Genomic DNA, 22,614 nt, shown 5'->3' with positions numbered 1-22,614 from the left:
CTGCCTTGCTATATCTGCAACCAGTGCCAGGCTTGGAAGGAGAAGAAAAAGAGAGAGCCTGGCTCAGTTCAGGTTATTGTGGCCTCCCTATGTGAAGGAAGGATTGTTAAGAGCCTGATAACTGAGACAGCTACTAGGGCAGAAGTACAGTTTCTATGACCAAGGTTGAGGAAGCCCAACAGCACCCAGCAGTGAGTGAATTGTTACCAAACTAGAGAGATGCTGTGGGGTTATGTCCCTCCAATCTTGCATCTTCCTTGCCCAAAGGTCACTTAGGCTACTGCAAGATAGCACAAGTCCCACAGAGGGGGCTGTCCTGGTGGGACAGGTGCAGCCTGTGATAGGCGGGAAATAGCTAAGGGGAATAGATATAGAAACTGCTGGGAGGATTGTGCCCATATAGCTTCACACCAGCCCTGGACTAAGAACTGATGGAAAGGGCAGGGCCCAGATCTTCCTTCCATATCTCCTTAAGAGTGAGGCACCTCTGTCAGGGAAGCAATAGCTGGTAATCAGATGTGCCAGCTAGTAGGCTGAGCCTGCTAAGCATGCTATTCGTACCACATCCCAAATGTTCTGTAGCTACTACTCATCATCCGAAATCTGCATTCCTATGTGATCCCGACAGTCTTGGGCCCAGAACTAGTTTCATTATTTGTAGCTGCTTCTGGAATATCACCACAGCCTAGAATTGTTCCATTATCTCCTTTAGCACTCTGGCCTTGAAGAAATCAGACACACAAGGTTGGTAAGGTAACTTTTTGGACTCATTTCTGTTTATGAGAATCATATCATCTCCATTTGTTATGGTTATTCTTATGGCTCTGGAAATATTGGAGGTCTGTATATCCTGTACTTGCGACATTCATGAGAACACAGCAGTGCAAGTTCTATGCTTCTGTCAGCGAAGGTTGATAGCAAAAAGGGTCCTGTGGGTTTGTGGGATTTTTTAAAAAAGAAAAAACCTGAAAATTATGGGATATGCATTTCATTATGGAACAAAGAAAATTGCATGCTAGAAACTTGATGCCTAGTCCCTTGAGATCCCTGCATGACTCATTTCTATCCCACAACAAGTTGTGAAAAAATCTCAAAGTATTGTGCTGGATAGGTGGCATGTGACACACTGGGATACCTACCATGGTGCATTACACTTTGCATTGATGCAAGCACTGCTAGTGAGCATATGTAGCGATGCTGTAGTCAGCCAAATATGAATGTGGAACACACTAACTTTCTTATTTAGATCAAAGTTTGTAGTGTAGACATGGTTTAAGGCAGAGCATCTGTAACAGGACTTCTGCCTTAAGCATATGTATGCAGCAGACTGGAATAGTGGTTCTCAGACGTTTTGGCCTGTGGTCCACCTGGCTCAATGCAAAGGTTTTGTGAACCTCTAGTTCAGTGATTCCCAACCTTTTTCCCATGGAGGAACCCCTAAAATTTTTCATTTATTCCACGATTTCTTGCAGAACCCCTGATGAGGGTCTGCGGAACACTGCTTTAGTTGCTAATGCTAATTATGCCTGAGCCATTTTGCTAGTGCTGCAGCTAGGGAAAGAACAATTTAACCAGTAAGAAAGGAAATACTAAATTATTAAATAGATTAAGCATTTTAACTTTCTCATGAAGTTTATCAAACTTCATTTTAAAATAAAGTAAAATATTAATTTTTGTCCACAGAATATTTCAATGTTTTATTTTGGCAGAGGTGGGGAATCTTTTTGGGGTTGGGGGGCCACTGGCCCACAAATATCAGTTGGGGATCACAAGTGAGAAGCAAAAAAACCCCCCCAACCCCCACTGATTTTGGCCCCCCACTGAGACAGCTCATTTTTCTGGTGCTCCACCCCCATGGGGTAGGGGGAGGGAGGACTGAGGTTCAGGGCTTCCCATGGGCTGGATTAACTCTTCTGAGGTTAGTAAATTTTGTGGACTCCCTTTCCCCCTCAGGTTCTGGGGTGGGGCCAAAAATGAGGGGTGAAGTGTGTGACACAGGGCTGCCAGTGAGTGGGATAGGGAGTGCGGGCATGAGGTCTGGGTGGGAGGTAGGGTGCAGAAGCAGGCTGGGAGTAGGATATCTGGCCAAGAGGAAAGGGGGAAGAGCAAGGGAAGGTTCAGTGTGTGCCCAGGGGAAAGTTGCAGGAGCAGGTTTGGGGGAAGGGTGCAAGAACAGGGTGGAGGTGCAGGGTTTGGGGAGGAAGGGACAGGAGGGCACTTACTTGCTTTGGTACCCAATGCCTCTCCTAGGCTTCGTGTTGCAGACATGGCCTCTCGCTGCTCCCATTGGCCGCAGCTTCAGCCAATGGGAGCAGAAGGGAAAGCCTCCAGGCAGCGCATCCACACGCTGCTGTTTCCCAGCCCCAGGCAAGGTCTGCTTCCCCAGGAGCTGGAGCTGGCGTGGAGGGTCAGGGCTTCCCCCGCCCTCCCAGTAGCGGGAAGCCAGCATAGGCTCTACCTGCTGCAGGTGAAGGGAGTGGATGAGCTTGTTCCATTGACCACCTGGAAGGTGGCTGTGGACAACTAGTGTTCAATAGACCGCAGTTTGAGAACCACTGGACTTGGAGTACGTCATAATGGAACTTGGTTCCCTGCACATTTCATGCATAACTAGTGTAGGCACAGAGCACTAAAAAGAGTTGCATGCTGCTCCTGCTACTGGGCAAATCCATTTTTAGACCCAGGTTGTGTGTTTTCTCAACTTTGACCTTTCATCTAAAATCATTCCTGATGCTTCACACCTGCTTTATTCAGCAATCTAGAAGTACAGGTTGAATCTCCCTAGTCTGTCAGCCTTGGGACTTGTCCGGCACTGGACCTCTGTCCTGCCAGGCTCTGCTCTTTCCTGCATCCACAACACTCCTGGTCCCTGCCTTCTGGTTTTTCCCAGTGACTGCACCAGCCCCAGATCACTCACTGGGTCTCCAACAATGCCAGATCAGGAGTGTTGCTGGACTAGGGAGGTTCAACCTGTATATGTGCCAGTTGTATTTAAACACCTGGGTAGAGTCAGGTCTCTGCTTGGAAATTAGCAGAATCGTACATAGCAGAGAGAGAAACTTAATCCCCTCTCCCCGTTTTTATGTATACTTGATGTTTTTGAACATGGGTTATATTAGCAGTGGCTTCCCTGCATAATTAACACTTGAGTTCATTTTTGTAACTTGTATATCATTCTAGGTTTCCACCAAATAAATTTTATAAATAAAAGCTGCCTCTAGAAAGGGGTGGAAAAGGTCATACTTTTACTTTTTATGCAGTGCTGTGCATTTCATGTTTTCTCAGATGAATCTTTCTACCTAATTTTCTCTTTGATTGCAGTCTTGATAGTTACTGATAAATACTCATTTTAGATTCAATACAGGATCTAAATTGTGGAGTTAAATGAGGCTGAGCGTATTTTTGCTTACCTTCTATTGAAGTGGGGACAATAAAGAATAATCATAAGCAAAGATCCATGCTCAAAGAAAATAAATCTACCTTTCATAATGGTTTACATTAGAAATTGGCTAGACCAAGCTGGAACATATAAGGAAACATTAGTAAGAGCCATCTCCATTTAGTCTAAAATTAGTACATCCTTTCAACAATGACAAATAGTTTCCATTTAAGAAAGTGTGGCCAAGAAACTTGCCTTCAAACATGATAGCATGTGGGACAAAAAATAGAAATTGATTGTATCCTGTTGCGAGATACAAGTCCAGCAAAGTAGCACTTCTGTATGGTGTCAGAAATCAGTCTGTAAATTTAACTGCTCACTTGTTTTGTTTATAGCTGATTTGCAGCATGAACAGTATCTGGAGGATTCTACTTTAAGCCATGTGAAGTGGCTGTATTTTTTGTTGTGTGTTCAGAGGGTCTGGTATTTTACTTTTCTTTCCTAAAATATAAAATCTTACTCCTCACATTAACCTCGTATCACAGAAGGAGCTGTACACGTAAAACTAAATTTAGATTGTAAGTTCCTCAAGGTAAAGACAGTTTTGAATGCCTTGTCCAATTTTGAGAATTCTGGGTGTTCATACATTAAATTGAATAACTTCTCAAAATGTTCCTTTTAGGATTTAGTACATATTGGTCAGGTTGTCTTTTCACAGCCCATACTTCCCAGCAATTGGGGGAAAAATAGAAGGGACTCTTAGAAAAACGTTCAATTTATAGAAGTGTCAACTTTTTTTTAAACAAAACATCTGAACAAACTGATAGCAGCAGGATGTCAGATCGTTTAATGTTAACATTGTTTTTATATGATAAATTCTTTTCCAGAATCTTTGAACGTTCAGTGTTTTCATTTAACATAGTCTTTTTATAGCACTACTGGAGTGAAGACATTTTTATTAGTAGTGAAAATGAATTGGTTGATTTTGTGGATTGCACTAGGAATGTAAAATCCTGTTTAATCAATTAACTGGTTAACAGCTTAAATATGGGTGGGTGAAAGGACTACTTCAGGCTGGAGCGGCCCCACCTGTAGCACACTTCTCAGGCCAGGATGGGCCTGCCTCTGTTCATAGCATGCTGGTCTGGAGCATCCCCTGCCCAAGTGGTGCTGCTCTAGCCCCCGCTAGTTAACCCTAACCAGTAGACATCACCTGGTACAGGTGATCCTTACCAGTTAACCATTCACATACCTAGATTGCACCTCTCGTGAGAATTTATGTATGTAGTATCTCTCTAATATGGCACTCCCTGGTCCGGCAATATCCATAGTCTGGAATAATTTAAGTGAACATCTGGCTAACTAATCAGGTGTACTGCCAAGTTAGGGTCTCATAAAGTTTGTTTATAGCCAGTGATCCTGGCTCTCAGTGTTCTGTGCTATTAGCTATAATTTACATCTAAATGTCTTGTAAGAGCCCAGTAAACAGTGGAAATGTTGGTAATGCTGCTGGACAATACTGACCTCCCATGGTCTGGCAAATTCTCTGAGTTGGTATTAGTCAGATCCTGAGGGTACTGGACTAGAAAGAGTCCTCCTGTACTTGAAATTGTTCACGTTTTTCCTTTAAAATATTCTAGATAATTAGTATACTGAAGTTATAATGGACAACTTTTGTTAAAAGTGGATATAAAAGATGTTACTCCTTTCTTCAATGTAACTCCTCACTTTGTGTCTGTCATATTTATTTGCATTGGCAAACAGTTTTTTAGTATTAACCTTGCAGAGCCAACATACCAATGCAAGAGTGATCTGATTTCTCTTGTTCAGCATTTTCAACAAAACTGTCAGTGAAAGATTAAATGCAGGCGATCTTTTTTTTTTTTTTTGGTTTGGAAGAGGTAGACAACTGTTGAGATTTTTATAAAGTCACTCATGCAATTTTTAGAGAGAGAATTATTAGCTGACTTTGCAGTGCTGAAATCACGTTGGTTTGCAAACTGAGCATACCTTGTCCTGGAACTTTGCAATGTAATTTTCAGTGGGTTTTTCCTTAGTACAGAAGCATGCAAACTGCTTAATTTAGAACTAATCAATGAAATTTCTTAAATGCTAAAGTTCATCTCTCTAAGATAGCAAATGTTTCATTGAACTTTTATTTTACACAGAATAGAAATTTCAATTTAATGTCTGTTTTAAAACAGGGGTGAGCAAAAATTTTTGAAGTGGCCCCGGGCCTCTTCAGAAGGTGCGGGGTCAGAAGGGGTGGGGCCAGGATGCTTCTGGGCTTCCGCGTTCCCAGATCATGATTGGTCTAGGAGTGGGGGAGCCCCTTTGCCCCTCCCTTCCCACTAAGCACCCATGCCTCTGGCAGTGGGAGGAGGTTTCACGTGCTCCCCTGCCTCCAGACCAGTCAGGGCCTGAGGGCAGGGGGTGGGCATACAAAGTTTCCTCTGCCCTATCCCTGCCCGGGGCAGTGACAGGACCTCCGAGGGCTGGATCAGCCTGCTTAGTGGGCCGGATTTGACCCGTGGAGGCCCTTTTGCCCACAACGGCTTAAAGAAAAGCTTGTTGTGAAGTCTTCTTGTTGGTAGATGGTCTGAGTAGTGAGCAGATGAAACACCAGCATAGTCTGTTGGCAAGTTAACTACATAAACAGGCAAAATATTAAAACATTAAAAGAGCCTATTAACTTTGTTTACGTTTCTCTGTGTATTTTAGACTACTCCATTTCAATCACTTTAACTAAATATGCTAATACAATTGAATAATGTAATGCACTCATAGATAGGCATGATACTGTATTTTCTGCCCTCTGTGTTCAAGTCTCATTGAAGTCAGTGGTAAATAAATCTACATACTTCTTAGTGGTGAATCTCAAGAGTCCCATTTTTTTGGTGGGAATTAATGAAATAGCAACATTTTATAAGCAAGAGTTGAGAATTAAACTTCAAAAATTGAAAGGAGTCCATTCTTGTGAATAAATTGTATATTGGTTTTTACATTTGGTATGTGCACTTGTTTATGTAAAACTTCATTGAGCTGCTATGAAATAAGCTCAACTAATTTTACTGTTACAGCAAACAGTCTAAATGTTTGAAATGTAGTGGAGTTGCTTAATGACCAAATAGTATTTAAAAAAAAAACAACAACCCCAAAATCTTGATGAACTTAATTACGGCAGAGGTCATAAATCAGAATAGTGCAACAGGCATAAAAGGGACTGGACAATACTTAAATATCAGTTCTGTTTCAGGGTTCAAATATGAATGTGTAGCTCTAGTTGCTGATTGTATATAGGATTTATAAAAATATTTTAATTACTACTAGATATTTTGATAGTGTTGACTTGTCTGAACATGGATTTTAAAATAATGTATAGACAGTGATTCAGTTTTTTTATTTTTTCACCAATACCAAGGGAGATTTTTGTTAGTTTCTTGCTCCATCTTATCTCTGTGTGTACATTTTTTTCCCCCTGTGGAATGACAATGTCATCACGTCATCAGTGTCCACATGATGTCGCCCTCAGCTGCTTTCTGTGGCCAGCTTTGGCGTGTCCCCTCTTGGCATGGCCTACTTCTGCTCCCGTTTCATACCCCAGGGGGCTGTGCTGCTGGGGAGGGGCTGCTGGGCTGGGTCCCCTTTGCCAGCCAAGCCTCCAATGTGTGCCTGCTCATTCATTGGTGTGTGTAGTGTTGGCAGCACGAGGCAGTCCCAATCTGTTCAGTCTCTCTTTACATACAACCTTTAAGGGTCTCTAATTATTTTCACTGCCTGGCTTGCAAATCTCTCCATGTCTGCTACATCTTTTTGGAGGTAGGGTGGCCAAAAGCGAACACAGCCAGCACGGCAAGTGAGGGCAAACTCTCAACTTACAGAATGGCATGAAAATTAAGGTACTCCATTAATTGTCATTAACTCAAGTGATTAATGCAAAACAAATTAGCTATATTTTAAAAAGCAGTGTTAGGTGGTGCCTGAGCTATGATGCTGGGAGCTGTGCAAAAGCAAATAAGTGGCCCCTACCCCCATAAGCTGAGACCCTGTACCCTCCTTCTCCTCCCTCACTACCCTGCTGAGACCCCTCACTCAGCTCACTCACTCCCTTTGCAGAGATCCTGCACACAGAGCTTCCTCACTCAGCTAACCCCCCTCTCATTTGTACCCCCCCAGGCTGAAACCCTGCTCCAAGGTTCCTGTAAGTTGTACACTCGTGCAGCAGTTTTCTGAGCTCTGCTCAGAAGTTCAAATGTCCCACGTAGGCAGGGAGCTCAGCTGATTTGTGGGGAGGGAGCATCATCTCACTGAGCAAGCAGCTAATAGAGCTCGCTGCCTGCTTGAATTAAGGAGCTCTGAGAGCTGGTAAAAAGGGAGAAAAGGACACAATTGGTGGCTGGGGGAATGCGGAGTGAGTGGGGGGGGGGTAAGTAATTGGCGGCTGAGTCAGAGCAGAGGGGAGTTTAGAGCATCCCTCTGCAGGAGAGCAGAGGCAGAAACTCAGCACTCAAGCCTCCTGGGAAGGGAGAATTAAGGGGCTGACTGCATGGGGAAAGTTGGAGAAAGAGTGGGTGGGTGCTGGCATCTGTGCAGTGAGGTGAAGTCAGGGGGCAATTTGTTTGGGGTGTCTGACTAGCTTCAATCTTCTCTGTCTGAGGGTGCGCGTGTGTGCGCGCGCGCTTGGAGCAGGCTGCAAGGGAAGTGTGTGTGACAGGACATTTGCATGATTGCATTTCAAACAAAGTTTGCATAAGGTATTAATGGCTTGAGATAAGAAAGAAGATGATTATTTTAACAGAATGTTTTTGTAGTATTGCAGATATCTAAAATTCTGAAGTTAATGATTTTTTTTAAAAAAATCTGTTACTAATTAGTACTTGGTATATTGTGTTGCATTAAGGCCAGATCTTTGCAGTTTGGTAGAGTTCTGACTCTTATGAGTCAGAAGTAGCAAGTACTAGCTTGTTCTGTTAGAAAAGTTGATACGGGTACTCCAAAGGCAGTGTTAATTTTCTTTTTAATTTAATTTCATATTAAATAGCATATGCATTGCTCATGCTAAATATACCTTGTTTAATATATTTTCTTCCACGCAGGTGGACTGCTTAAAATTGTGTGTTGTGAATATGCATCTCCAATACAAACACACACCACCTCAATATTGGTGATGCACGTAAGAAATTTCAACCCACACAAGGATAGAAAATGTTAGAGGGACCACTGCCCCGCACCCAGCCCCATCACCCATACCCTCTGAAGCTAAGATCTCACACCCCATAGCCCTTCCTCTGAAATCCTGCACCCCCAGTCTGCTTCTGCCCCTTCCCCCCCAGCCAGACACCTGTCCCCAGAGAGAGGGGGGTTGGTGAGCAGTGGATGCAGCCTTCTAGTTCTTTCATAAAGGAAGAAGTTTGAAAAATGTTTCTGAATTTCTGTTCTCGATTCAATAAACTACTGGCTCATAGTTGAAAACTAGAGTATAACAACACTTGTAATCTGACATCTGATGGAAATTTTAACTCTTTATTAGTGATCATAAAAATAGACATAGTGTGATCAGTGTGCTGCCCATAAATTTGTAGTAAATGTAGAGAGAGATTTCAGATTGTTCTTTCCAAAGTAGAGTATTTGCATTTGTCCGTATTAGACTTCATCCTGTTTCTCAGACCTGTTTCTTCATCCTGTTTCTCCAGTTTGTCCTGGGGATGTAAGTGACTAGTTGACTCCAATAAACCTAGGTTTATCAGGTATAGTTGAGTCACTACTCGACTAGTGGCTCCCCTCCCTTGCTGCCACTGTATCAGAGGCACCAAAGGCGGGGAGCAGGAGCCAGTTTTTCCCAAGTTAAGATGCTGGCTCATGGAGGGGGCTTCAGGCTGGAAAGTGTTGGGGTCGGGGGAAGGTTAGGGTATAGAGATGTAGGGATTTGGGTTAGGGCGTATGAGGGGCTCATGGCAGGGAGGCTGGGATATGATGGGCTTAGGGCACAGATTTGCAGTGTGGATGGTGCAGGAGTGTTGTGGTAGAAGACTGGAATGTGGGAGGCAGGAGTTAGGGAATGTGGGGGGCTCAGGGCAGGGGGTTCATGTGTTTGATGGGATCGGAGTTTCAGGAGTGTTATGCTGCCACAGCCAGATGTGGGTTGACCCCAATTGGCCAGGCTTCATTTTTAAATAAAATACTATGTCCAACACAATGTTTCAGCATTGTCTGTCTTTATGAGAGGGGTGGGGAACCTGTTTTGGGTCGGGACCACTGACCCACAGAAAAATCAGTCAGGCACCACACAAGTGAGATGCAAAAAACAACCCCTCCAAAACCCCCCTAGTCCCACCTGCGATGCCTTACTCCCCTGACGCCCCCACATGGGGCGGGAGTGCCAAGGTAGGTAGGGCTGAGGTTTAAGGCCTCAGGTCAGATTAACTCTTCTGGGGTTCCAGGATTAGTGGATTTTGTGGGGCCAAAAATGAGGCATTCAGTGTGTAGGACAGAACTTCCAGTGAGTGGGATAGGAATGGGGGTGCAGAATCTGGGTAGAAAAGAGTACAGGAGCAAGCTGGGGGCAGGTCTCTGGCCAGGAGGGAGGAGGCAACTGCAGGGTCCTGGTGGGTGTGTGGCCTAGGGCCTGGGGCCAGGGTGCTGATGGGGGTCTGGCCAGAGAACAGGGGGCAGGAGCAGCTCAGCTGGGTACCTAAGGGTCTTCAGGGATGAGGATCTCTAGGGCAGGATCTGCAGGCAGCACTGGAAGAAGTGAACGTGCGGATCCCTTAAAAAATCCAGCTGCCCTGGATTCTGTGCCATCATCTGCCCCACCTTCCCAGAGCAAGCAGAAGGAAGGGAAGACAAGAAAGCGCTCGTACTGTTGTGGGGAGGGGAGGAGTGTGCATCTTTTTCCCTGTGCTGCCTGCCTTCCTTCCTGTGGCATGGAGAGGGGGAGGAAGTGTTCCCCTTCTCCCTTCTCTTCCCACAGACCTGCTCCTCCTCTCCCCGCAACAGTTTTTTGTGGGAGGCTGTAGTGCTAGTGTGGGCTCCTAGTTGGGGTGGGGGGAGCATCTGGGGTCTGGGAACACTACGCTGTGATCGACTGGTTGGTGACCACTGGTGTAAGTTGACTGGGTGTTGGGTCCAAGGAGACTGGGCTGCTGTTACCTTAGGATAGATACAGGATATATATATATAAAAAGTGTGGCTTGTAGCCTAATTGTTAGCCCAGGGAAAAGAATCTGAGCAGAAGTGTGGGAGCTATTGCTTCAGTAACATATGGCCATTCAGTAAGCCTTAGTGAGATGAGATCATGAGCTTGTATTTACTACTGCACGAGATTATTGGAGCTGCATTGATCCAGCTGCGCCATGAAGATACGGTTTGTCAACGGGAGAGCACAATGTAGACTCCGACAAAATAACTTGTGTTGCTTGGGTGGTGTGTGTGTGTTTCTTCACACGCCTGAGTGACGTAAGTTACATTGACTTTAGCTATTGTATGGACAAGTCTCATGGTCCTGAATCCTGACCAGTGGGAAGTGCAAGCCAATAATTACCCTCTTCTGTAGAATTGGGCTAAATATGTAACCTCACATAGAGGCCCATGTCCTCTATTGACATACCCTATGCATGCCAAGTTGGAAATTCTTATGTTTGTAATTGATTAAATTGTTGTATGTGTGTTATTCATGGAGTCTTCTTCCACACCCAGATGCTTTTTTTGAGTTGTACATGGCTCTAATATTTACTGTTACCTTGTCAGCCGACGGTCAAGGCGGTGTGTGTGTGTGTGTGTATGCTATACACCCAAAACTTCAACTGCTGAGACAACAGTGGGCAACCTGGAGGAGGTTGACGAGCGCCCCAATAAGTTTGCAGGGAGAGCTTATTACACTTCAGGTTTTAGCTGCTAGAATCTGATTCCTTCGCAGCGGGCAGCCTGGGGGAGGCTGAGAAGTGCCCCAACGGATCTGCCACCTGGGAGTGACACAGATCCAAACACCCAAGCTCTCCCTATATCTGTCCCTTAAGATCGGCTGAAATTCTTTTAAATTGTGCCTGGTTCTGTTACAGCAACTGAAGGAGTCAGGTTAAAGCTTAAACAGTTACAGGTTTATTGAGGAAGCTTATAACTCATATGCTTGCAATGGCTATTGTTCTATTTCTTAAAATATAGATTCTTAAAATATAGATCTTAAAAATGGTTACAAAGAAGATAAAGATAGGAAAAACAGAAATAATAGTACCAAGTAACAGCTTAACCTTTAAAGAGCTCTAAGTCTGTGTACACTTAAGACAGAGGACCACATCCAGGTACAATTTTTACCCCCTTCTGTGCCTCTTGACTCCAGTGTGTCAGGCCAGGGCCGGTCCCTCAATTCCTAGGAAAGACGAAAATACGAGATGGGCGTCCCCATAGAACCTCGGGAGGTCAAACACCTAACCCGACCAGCAGGTAGAGGGTAGATTGACACTCAAATGAGTGTGCTACTGTACCCATCTTTATACCCATGGGGTCACGTATTTCTCTCTTATCTGTGATGCCAAATAGTGCTGGTCTGCCTTTTGTGAGACCAGTTCTTACAAGGGAGTTGTGAACTTAATTTACACTTGTAAGAGAGTTGAGAGGATTAAATTGGAAGTACTGGAGATTCTTTTCTCAGTGGGGGATTCCTCTCCCAGGGACGGCTGTGTGTTCGTATCAACATGGGTGCCAGCCAGGCACTTCTCGCAGCCTCGAGCTCAGCTTATTGCCTTAATCGCTCTCTCCTCATATCTATGTTTTCAGCTTCTCAGGATCAGATGAGCCAGCATAGACTCTGCTGATTTTATTGCTCCTTCTCTGCCCTGTATGCTTCAGGAACCTCAGAGAGGCAAATAAGATGGATGAGTTGGGGAGGGAGGGGGGGGCTGTCTGGCTACATACCTCCAATAACACTTTCAACTATCTTGTTTAAATTTAGAATTTACAGGTTCAAAAAAGTACAGAAATAGGCAACTGCTAAATAGCTAACAACTTAATGATTGCCTCGAGGCTTCAGAACCACCAAGTTATGATGAGTTCACGTTTATTCAGAGCCGTTTCGGAGCTACAGAAGAGTGTGAGGAGGAAAAAATAAATCAGGAATCGAAACTCCTAAAGCAGTGGTCTCCAACCTTTTTAATAACTAACTCACTTTTTTCAATTTAAGTGCAATATAAGATCTACCTCAAACTCAAATACCCTTGCCCCCACTTTCTTCTCCCCCCGCTTCTTTGAGGCCCTGCCCCTGCTCCACCCCTTCTCCAAGGCCTCACCCTATTCACTTCAACCCATCTTCCTCCCCATCCTCACTCACTTTCACCAGGCTGGGTAGGGGTACAGGCTCTGGTTTTGGGCCAAGGAGTTTGGAGTGTGGGAGGGGCTCCGGACTTAGCCCAGGGTGGGGGATTGGCTTTCAAGGTGCAAGATCTGGGAGTTTGGGTTCAGGAGGACTCCTATCTGGGGCAGGAGGTTGGGTGTAGGAGGTGGTTCAGGGCCAGGATGGGTTCAGGAATCATGTTCTGGCTGGGCACCATTTAACTGAAATGACTTCTGAGTGGTGGAACAGTGGGGTTAAAGCAGGCTTACTCCTACCCTGGCCCTGCACCACTCCTGAAAGCAGCTGCCATGTTCAGCAATGGCTCCAGGTGGTATGTGCTGTCCCTCATCTAAAGGCACTAAGCCCACAGCTTCAACTGGTCCTTATTGATCAGTGGGAGTTTCAGGAGTGGTGGCTGCAGGCAAGGACAGTATGTGGAGACCCTCTGCTCTGCCTTTCTCAGGGACACGCCAGCCACTTCCAGGAGTGGCAACTACCACAGGGATAATTACTCCAGCCACGCCAGGTTGGGCGTTTTAGAACTCGCCACTCAAATAATTAAATTTAAACGTAAGAGAAATGAAAATTATGAAATGCACAAACCAGACAAAACCCCAAAATAACACACTTTGCAAGCAGTGAAAGTAACAAACACAACCCACATATGTGTTGGGTTGGGATATGTGTGAGGGATTTTGTGAAAGTGAGAGTGACAAACACACACTGCGTGACAGATTTGCATTGCCAAGTTCCCTCCGTCCCCTTCTCTCTGTGTGGAAATAGGGTACAGGAATGGGGGAGTAGGCACATCCTGACATCAGTGCCCCCTTCTTCCTTCCACACCTTGCACAGCAAGCAAGAGGCTCCCAAGGGGGCAACTCTAAAGCAGAGGGCAGGAGCAGCATGACGGTGGAGGGGCAACTGAGGTGTCAGCTCTTGATAGCTTCTTGGCCAAATGAGTTAGGATCACCTGTCAGAGGCTCCAAGATCTACTGGTAGATCCCGATCTACTGGTTGGTGACCACTGTTCTAAAGTAAATTACTACCTATTTTGAGTTTTCATACTTTCTAGAGGAAGAGTAAGACATTTTTACTTTTTTTTGCCTTTAAAAAACATTTGAAGGTTTCTTCCATGATATAGGGCATTAGGGGTATATCCCAGGGTGGATAAAAATTTATTAAAAAAATAAACTATTTGAAAATGAATCTGCATCACAAAACATCAGGTTTTTAATATATAAATACTGAATTTAAACAAAATAGTTCTGGGTCAATTTATTTTTACACCAGACTTTAGTAGGTAAGCACATTCATCACAGTAGTACTGGCACCCGTGTTTCCTTTTGCCACAGAACAGTCTGGGGAACAAAACTGGGTTGGCAGGTCAAGGTAAAGTTTTTTTGTTTCAAAAGAAACTTGTTTAAAATGAAATCTGAATTTAATATTGCAATATGGTCAGGCCTAAAATTATTTTAAAATCTGTAAATATGTTGAACCTGTGATTGTTCCTCTGTTATATAAATACAAAACCAAGAAAAACAACTTTGTGTTAGACTGCTTTTCTGTACAAAGAAAGAGGTTTCCCCCCCGATTCTAACTTTTGAGTTCAAGCTTTTTAAATATGGAACAGTAGATCATGTAGTGTATTAAGGGCTTGATCCTGTGGGGGTATCTATGGGTTGTACTACTGCGTGTGAGACTGGCAAAGTCATCATAGCTGTTGGGACCCAGCTGCTGCTTCGAGTGGTCCCTGTGAGTGCTCCACTGTTAGTGTCGGGCTCGTCCCGGTGTCATGGATCGGTCAGAGACTTGCTGTAGCTGTGCTCAGTTGGACCGCGCATGCACGATTAGCGTCTTGTGCCGTTCATGCCTTTCATCCATTGTGCGCGGTTCGGCCCCCGCCCAGTTCCTCTCAACCACCCTTGGTCGCGGACGGAGCTCCCACTTCGCACAGCATTCCTCAAAAGGATCTGTAAATAGTTAATAAGTTAATAGTAGTTTTTATTTTAGTCTATGCTTGTTATAGTTCATGTTCTAGTTTTAAAAAAAACCAGTTAAGTAGTTGAGTGTAACTGCCTCAAAAAAAAAAAAAATTAAATATATATATTCTCTAGAAAGAATGCAAGCGAAGGATTTAACCCCCTCCGCTAAAATGCCTGGATCCCCAGGTTTTAAAAAGTGTAGCGTTTGCTGCGAAGCCATGCCAGCTTCAGATGTGCACGTGGCATGTATTAGGTTCTTGGGTGAGGCACATGTGCCTCAAGAATGCACCCAGTGTTGTAAACTGACCGCCAGAGCTTGAAGTGATTGAAAAATGCGCCTTAAAATGATTTTGACAAGTCGCTTCAACCTTCAGATGTCTCTGTTCTGCTACTGAACAAAAATGCAGGGCATCTTCTTCCGGGACCGTCGTTTCAAAGAAAATAAGGGCGTCCCCAACTTGGACCCTACAGCTGCTCCAATCAGTAGAATGAGCTAGGGTGATAGACCTGGCATGTCTGGGACAATCATCTTTGGCTCTCGGAAGACTCTGGGCATTAAGCCCAGAAAATTCTCTCTCCCGGCACTGAAGGCGCAATCAGCGCCGGTGCCATTGGCACCGGAAAAGCCATCAACAAAAACAGTAGCCAGTAGCACTGACATTCTCGGCACCAGCTTCGACAACATTCCTGCTGGCACTAACACTCTCGGCACCGATAACGATGCCGATGTTGGCACCGCCCGCTACACAGACACCCATGACTTCGCTGGCACCAGTAGAATTAGAATCGGCACCATACTTCTGTCTCAGCCCTCAGTCTTCTTCCCCAACTTTCTCGCCGGAACTGTCTCCATCCCCACCACCACGGCAGTCTCCAACGCCCATCAGGGATCATGTGTGTTCCCTTCAGCGCAGCCCACCATTTCCATACTGCTGACCTTGCTACAGGGACACTAGCTACAGCAAAAGAAGACTGTCACCCTCTCCCTCATCGAAGCATTCACCACATCACCCACAATCGCCAATACGATCACTGCGGCGTGCCTATTATATATGACATAGCAGTGTATTATGCTCCCAGCGCGTGTCCCCTGCGTGCTCAGAACATTACTGTGGGCACTATCATAAATCCTACCACTATCTCCCTCATCATGAACATAGATCACATTCTTACAGGAGGTCTTCTTGCTGTTGTCCATTACCCAGTGTTTTTACCTCCCAAAATGCAATGACACTCACCTCCACCACCTCCAAAAAGTCCAATGATCCAACCAGAACAGTCGGCCCCCGAAGAAGGGCAGTTGTCCGAAACGGAAGATCCTCACTGGATACATCGCTGATGGACCACTCATCATCTTCACCAGATGAGGCAATAATTCCGGGCAATGTCTCTCCGCCAGACAACCTGAAACAATTTCAGGATCTCTTTACAGGTGTTGAGGAAAGTCAAGAGGTGCAGTTAGGACAGATTCAAACAAAACAACATCGTCTACTGAAAAATTGACACCCTCAGCATCGGGGTAGGATTATGTTTCCCATGGATGAGGCGATCATAGAGGCTGCAGAGGAAATCTGGCAAACTCCAACATCTGCCTCACCGAGTAAAAAGGCGGATAAAAAGTACTTTGTTTTCTCAAAAGGATTGGAGTTCCTGTTTAATCACCCCCAACCTAATGCGCTGGTGGTTGATGCGGCCCAACACAAACAAAGCACCACAATACAAGAACACCCTCTCTGACAAAAATGAAAAAATTAGACCTCTTCGGGAGAAAAGTTACTCGTCATTCACGTTGTTGCTGCGTATTGTAAATTATTCTGCCCCTCTTTCCGACCATAACTTTGATAACTATTTGAAGTTGGCAGAACTCATGCGACACCTTCTGGAGGCGAAATGACCACTGTTGAATGCAGCTCTGCATGAAGCATATCCCTCCCGTAACACCGATTTCAAGATCGCCTTGGATGTAGCAGATACAGCTGTGCGCGCCACTGCTATAGGGATTGCCATGAGGAGATCTTCATAACTCTTGTCAGTGGGAGTTCCTAAAGAGCTCCAAAGTAAAGTCGAAGACCTTCTGTTCGACCAACAAATTTTTCGCCATTAAGACAGATGAAGTCCTTCATTCAGGGAAGGACTCTCGTACCACTATTTGCATGCTGGGGATGTATACGCCCCTCTACAGGCGTAAAAGGTATTATACCTACCAACAAAGATATGATTATACATTCCACAGACAACAATACCGCACTCTTGAACACCCGCACTTCAGACAACGACCACAGTGGAACTGACCCCACCCTGCTCGCTCGTTCAACCAGCCTTCTGCGAAGCAGCAAATTTGACTGCTTTGTCAAGGACAGGCACAAAACTCCCATTGTCAGCACAGAGTGCAATGTGTCCCTCCTCTTTCGCCATCAACTACGACCATATTACCGTCAGTGGGCCAGCATCACTTCGGACAGATGGGTCTTAGAAATCGTAGCATCCAATCTCACCATTCCATTCATCTCCATTCCCACAAATACTCCACCTACTCCATCCCTCTTCAGGGACCTCTCTCACGAGGCCCTATTGAAGCAAGAGGTCCATAGTCTGCTTGCCAGTGGAGCAATAGAGAGAGTACCCAATGAGTTCTAGGAAAAGGGATTTATTCTAGTTATTTCCTCACTGTCAAAAAGACTGGGGGATGGAGACCCATTCTGGATCTACAAAAGCTAAATCGCTACCTTTGGAAACAACGTTTCAAGATATTGGCCCTAACCACTATTATATCATTGCTGAACAACGGAGATTGGTTCGTAGTCCTCGTCTTACAAGATGCTTACTTCCACATTGCAATACATGTGGCACACAGACGATTTCTTCGACTTGTACAGGAAGTGCTTGTCTCCTACTACAAGGTGCTTCCTTTCGACCTTGCATCTGCCCCCTGGGTATTTTCCAAAACCCTAGCAGTAGTTGCAGCCTACCTTCGCAGAACAGGTGTTAGGGAAAAACTGTATCTAGACGATTGCCTCCTCAGAGGTCGCACCTGTACAGAGACATGCCAAATGGTGGCGACTAAGAACCAGACATTCAACTCCCTCGGATTCATTATAAACGTACAAAAATCATCCCTAGAACCAGCTCTAATTTTGAATTTCATAGGAGCACAACTCGATTTGATCTTGGCATGTGCATACTTACCTGTCGAACGATTTCAGATAATCCAGGATCTAATAAACACCCCGATGCATTCGTCAACACTTCCTGTATGCATTTGCCTACAATTAATGGATCACATGGCAGCTATCGCCATCGTGGTTCAACATGCGAGATTACACTTCCGCTGTCTCCAACATTGGCTGGCTTCCATTTACATTCCTGTGAAGCACAGCGTTCACAAGCTTGTAGCTATACTGCAACACATTAGAAAGTCCCTTCTGTGATGGACAGAGCCAAAAAACCAAATGGCTGGTATCCCTTTCCACCATCCTCAGCAGTCAAAACAGATAACTATGGATGCCTCCCTCACTGGTTGGAGTGCCCATGTGGGCAAGTTAACAGCTCAGGGCTGCTGGTCCGAAGCAGAAATGTTGCTCCACATCAACATACTCAAGTTTCAAGCAGTGCTTCACTCCTGCAGGCATTTCAAATCCCACTTAATGGGCATAACCAGGGTTTTCACGGACAACATTGCAACAATGTATTAAGTCAACAGGCGGGGGGGGGCAGCTCCATCTCTATCCCTCTGTGCGGAGGTGGTTCGCTTATGGAACTGGTGTATCCACAATGACATTGTCCTCATAGGGTTGTACTTACCTGGATTCCCTCAGCAGATTTTTCCCTCATGACCACGAGTGTGAGATCCGGACCGACATTCTTCACCGTATCTTCCGTTGTTGGGGGTTTCCTTCAGTAGACCTATTTGCCACTTACATCCATGCAAAATGCCCAAATTATTGCTCCAAAACGGAAATCTGCCGCCACTCCTTGGGAGGCGCCTTTTTGCTTCATTGGGGAACGTCTTTACACTTTCCACCAGTTGTCCTTGTACCCAGGGTCCTGGAAAAAATCAATATGGATGCAGCCTGGGTGATTCTCATAGCCCCCACTTGAGTGTGGCAACCTTGGTACCCGATACTTCACCAAATGGCCATGCGAACACCATACTGCCTTCGCCCCCTACCAGACCTACTCACTCAACAGAATGGCTCTGCTTCACCCAAGACCTGAAATTCTACACCTGGCTGCTTGGCTACTAGTTGGCTCTGGGCATCTGAAAACCTTTGCTCCGAGCAAGTTAAACACATACTAATGCACAGCAGGAAGGACTCCACATGAGCCACTTACTTGGCTAAGTGGACTAGATTTTAAGCACAGTATAACAATAACGATGTAAACCCACACACTTCACTTTTACAATATATACTTGATTATATCCTACATCTGCAATGAGCAGGGCTCTCGATAGCCTCCTTGCGGATACATCTAGCGGCAATCAATGCGTTCCACCACACCATAGAAGATGGCTAATTATTCTCCCACTCCATCACCAAAAGGGTTTTGAAGGGGCTCTCAAATCTTAACCCACCACGAAGGTTCTCATCGCCCTCATGGAATCTCGACATCGTGCTGGACACCTTAACACGTCCCCCCATTTGAACAGAGGGCTACGACATCACTACACTTACTCACAATCAAGTTCCTTTTTCTACTCCACCATTTACGATATTCGCTAAGGACTCAGTAATGTTGAGATCTCATCCAGCGTTTATTCCTAAAGTCAGTACAGAATTTCACATCAACAAGCCCATCGTCCGTCCTTCCTTCTTTCCCAAGCTGCATACATACTTGCGTGAAGCAATTCTTAATATGCTCGACATCTTGCTTTCTACATCGACAGGACGCGGGAGTTTTACAAGTTGGACCGCCTTATTATATTGCTGGCTGACTGCTCTAAAGGCCAGGCATTATCCTCCCAATGCATTGTGAAGCTAATATTTTCGTGTACCTGTTACTCCATCTCCTATAAGATGCTTCCATCTCAACCTAAAGCTCTTTTGACAAGAGCAGTGGCTACATTTATAGCTTTTATAAGAGGAATCCTATTGTGACATTTGCCGAGCGGCGGCATGGTCCTCCAGTATCCCCTTCATGAAGCGTTACGCGATTGTACATCAGTTTGCCTCAGACTCCTCGGTGGCTACAGCAATACTCCCACTCTGCCAGAAACCTTGATTCTGGGGCACACCACCTGGGCTGGGGTACTGTTCCTAAGTCACCAGCCGTGGAGCACCCATAGGGACCACTCGAAGTAGTTACTTTCATGCAGTAGCGAAGGCTCTTCGAGATGTGTCCGTGTGGGTGCTCCATGCCCCGTCCTCCTCCCCGCTTCGGAACCTTGGTTCTCTTTTTCTCGTTACAGATAATTGGGCGGGTGAGAGGAACTGGGCGGAGGCCGGACCATGCATGATGGATGAATGGCACGAGACACTGATTGCACATGCTCGGTCCGACTGAGCGTGAGTATGGCAAGTCTCGGATCTACGGCGCCGAGATGAGCCCGACACCAGCAGTGGTGCACCCATGGGGGGACATCTCGAAGAACCATTGTCACTGCACGAAGGTGAGTAACTTCTTTTGATTCCAGAGGGACACAATTAAGATCAAGAATAAATGGCAAGTTTTCAGAATATAGAGAGGTGTGAACAATGTGTTCCCCAGAGGTTGTACTAAAATCAGTGCTATCCAACAAACTCATAAATGAACTGGAAAAAGGGGTAAATAATGAGGTTGCAAATTTTGCAGATGATACAGAACTTCTCAGTTAACTCTGCAGTCTGTTTTAGACTTGCTGGACAACAAAATGGCCCATGAAATTCAATGCTGATAAATGTAAAATCACATTAGAAAACATCCCATGTATACATATACAATCATGAGGTCTAAATTTGCTGTTGCCACTCAGATCTTAGAATAATTGTGGGATAGTTCTCTGAAAACTTCTATTCAGTAGGGATGTTAACTAGCAGTTAATTGACTAGTTGAGTAGTCCATGGAATTTCCATGGACTTCTCGACTAGTCAGTAGGTACTTTCACATTCTTCCTTTGCACATTCTGCTCTCACTGGGGCACTTGTGCATTTCAAAGGAGGAATCCGGAACTCCGCATGCAGCCTGGGGCCAGCGGGAAGTCCCCCTGACTCTGGGCTGCATGCAGGTGCCAGTTTTGAAATGCACAAGTGTCCTCAGCGAGGGCTCTTGTGCATTTCAAAGCAGTAGCGCAGCATGGAGCCTGGGGTCAGCTGGGCACTCCTGAGCTGATCCTGGGCTCCAGCGTGTCATTTCTGCAGAACCTGGGATCAGCTGAGGACTCCCCAGCTGACCTCGGGCTTCACATGCGTAGCACCACACAGCCGATCCCGGGACCAGCTGTGCAGTGCTGCTCCTTTGAAATGCCGCGGAAGCTGTCTCAACGTTTCAAAGGGGCAGCGCTACACAGATGATCTCAGGATCATCTATGGAGTCCGGGATCAGCTGGGGAGTCCCTAACTGACCCTGGGCTCCACAAGCACAGCGCCTGGGCTCAGCTCTGTGGCACTGATGCTTTCAAGTACCCCGCGCCCCCCTATCTGAGCAAGGCAGGGGGAAGAGGGGAATCGACTAGTTTTTATCATTCTTACTATTCAGTGTGCAGCAGCAGTCAAAGCTGAGTGTTGGAAATAATTAGGAAAGAGATCAATAAGACAGAAAATATCATATTGCCTCTGTATAAATCCATGATATGCCCATATCTTGAATATTGCATGCACGTCTGGATACCTCATCTCAAAAAAGTAGTACTGTAATTGAAAAAAGGTATAAAAATGTACAACAGAAATTATTAGGAGGTATGTAACTGTCTGGATTAGGAGAAATGAATGACTAGTATTTTGTGCTAGGAAAGCAATGACTTAATGGGAGATATGAGAGGTGTATAAAATCATTTCTAGTACAGGAAAAGTAAATAAGGAAGTATTGTTTACTCAAACACGCAAATGAAGGGTCACCCATCAAAATTAATAGGCAGCAGGTTTAAGACAGCCAAAAGGAATTATTTCTTCATACAATGCAGAGTCAACTGTTGGAACTCTTTTTTGGAAGATGCTATGAATGCCAAGATGGTAACAGGCTTCAAAAAATAACTCTAAGTTCATGTAGCTTAGATCTGTCAATGGCTATAGAGCAGGAATGGTGTCCTTAACTTCTGTTTGACAGAAGCTGGGAATGAGCAAATGGAGGTGGATCAGTTGATTACCGGTTCTGTTCATTCCCTCTGAAGCAGCTGGCATTGGTGGTTGTGGGAAGATTGGCCGTTATGTTCACTAAGCGCTCATTCTCTTCTGTAGTTTCTCTGCACCTGAGCTCTAAGTGGGTCAATTCTCAAATTATGAATATTTATGGTTACATTCAACATGGAAACTTACTCTCTAGCACGTTAAAAGTACTTACCTTCCCTTGCTTCTGCATGATCTTTGACACATCATTTAAACGGCCTCGTTCTCCTTGCATGTGTACAAAGATATTGAGAGAAATACCTTAATTTTTTCAACTGCCTTTCATTCTGTCTCTAAATAGTATAAAAGCTGTCTCCCTGCATATACCTGCTCCCACCTGTGCTCCTGTGTCCGAAACAGAGGAAGCAGTGTGGGATGGGGGAGGGGGAGCTCTGTGTGTAACTGTGAAGGTTAACAGATGGACTCAGGCTCATTAGTTAACTGTGTGTTCTCTTACATCCCTATTTAATTGTATTGTGTAGGGCTCCATAAATCCTAAGGATGCCTTTGAGGCTGCAGGTGAGCTTTTGATTGTGTGGTGCAGATGTTTGTAACTGGGGGGGAGGAGGTGCCTGTATTATGAAAATGTGAAGGTGTCTGAACAATCTGGATAAACTTGTTAGTACATTG

At 45.1% G+C, this 22,614-nt stretch overlaps 1 protein-coding gene across 12 annotated transcripts in view; it reads left to right on the top strand.

The window, feature by feature from the left end:
- ENAH (ENAH actin regulator) overlaps positions 1–22,614 on the top strand; it is a 192,736-nt gene that overhangs the window by 11,009 nt on the left and 159,113 nt on the right. The window contains exon 2 of one of the 12 annotated variants that reach the window (XM_075925286.1): positions 20,094–20,294. The exons of the other annotated variants lie outside the window; for them this stretch is intronic. The gene's annotated coding sequence lies outside the window, so the exon portion shown is untranslated. The remainder of the gene's footprint in view (positions 1–20,093; positions 20,295–22,614) is intronic. 12 annotated transcript variants of the gene reach the window in all.

Source organism: Pelodiscus sinensis, chromosome 3, assembly GCF_049634645.1.
Source record: "Pelodiscus sinensis isolate JC-2024 chromosome 3, ASM4963464v1, whole genome shotgun sequence".
Lineage (NCBI taxonomy): Eukaryota > Metazoa > Chordata > Testudines > Trionychidae > Pelodiscus > Pelodiscus sinensis.
This window is presented reverse-complemented; position numbering and strand designations above follow the sequence as displayed.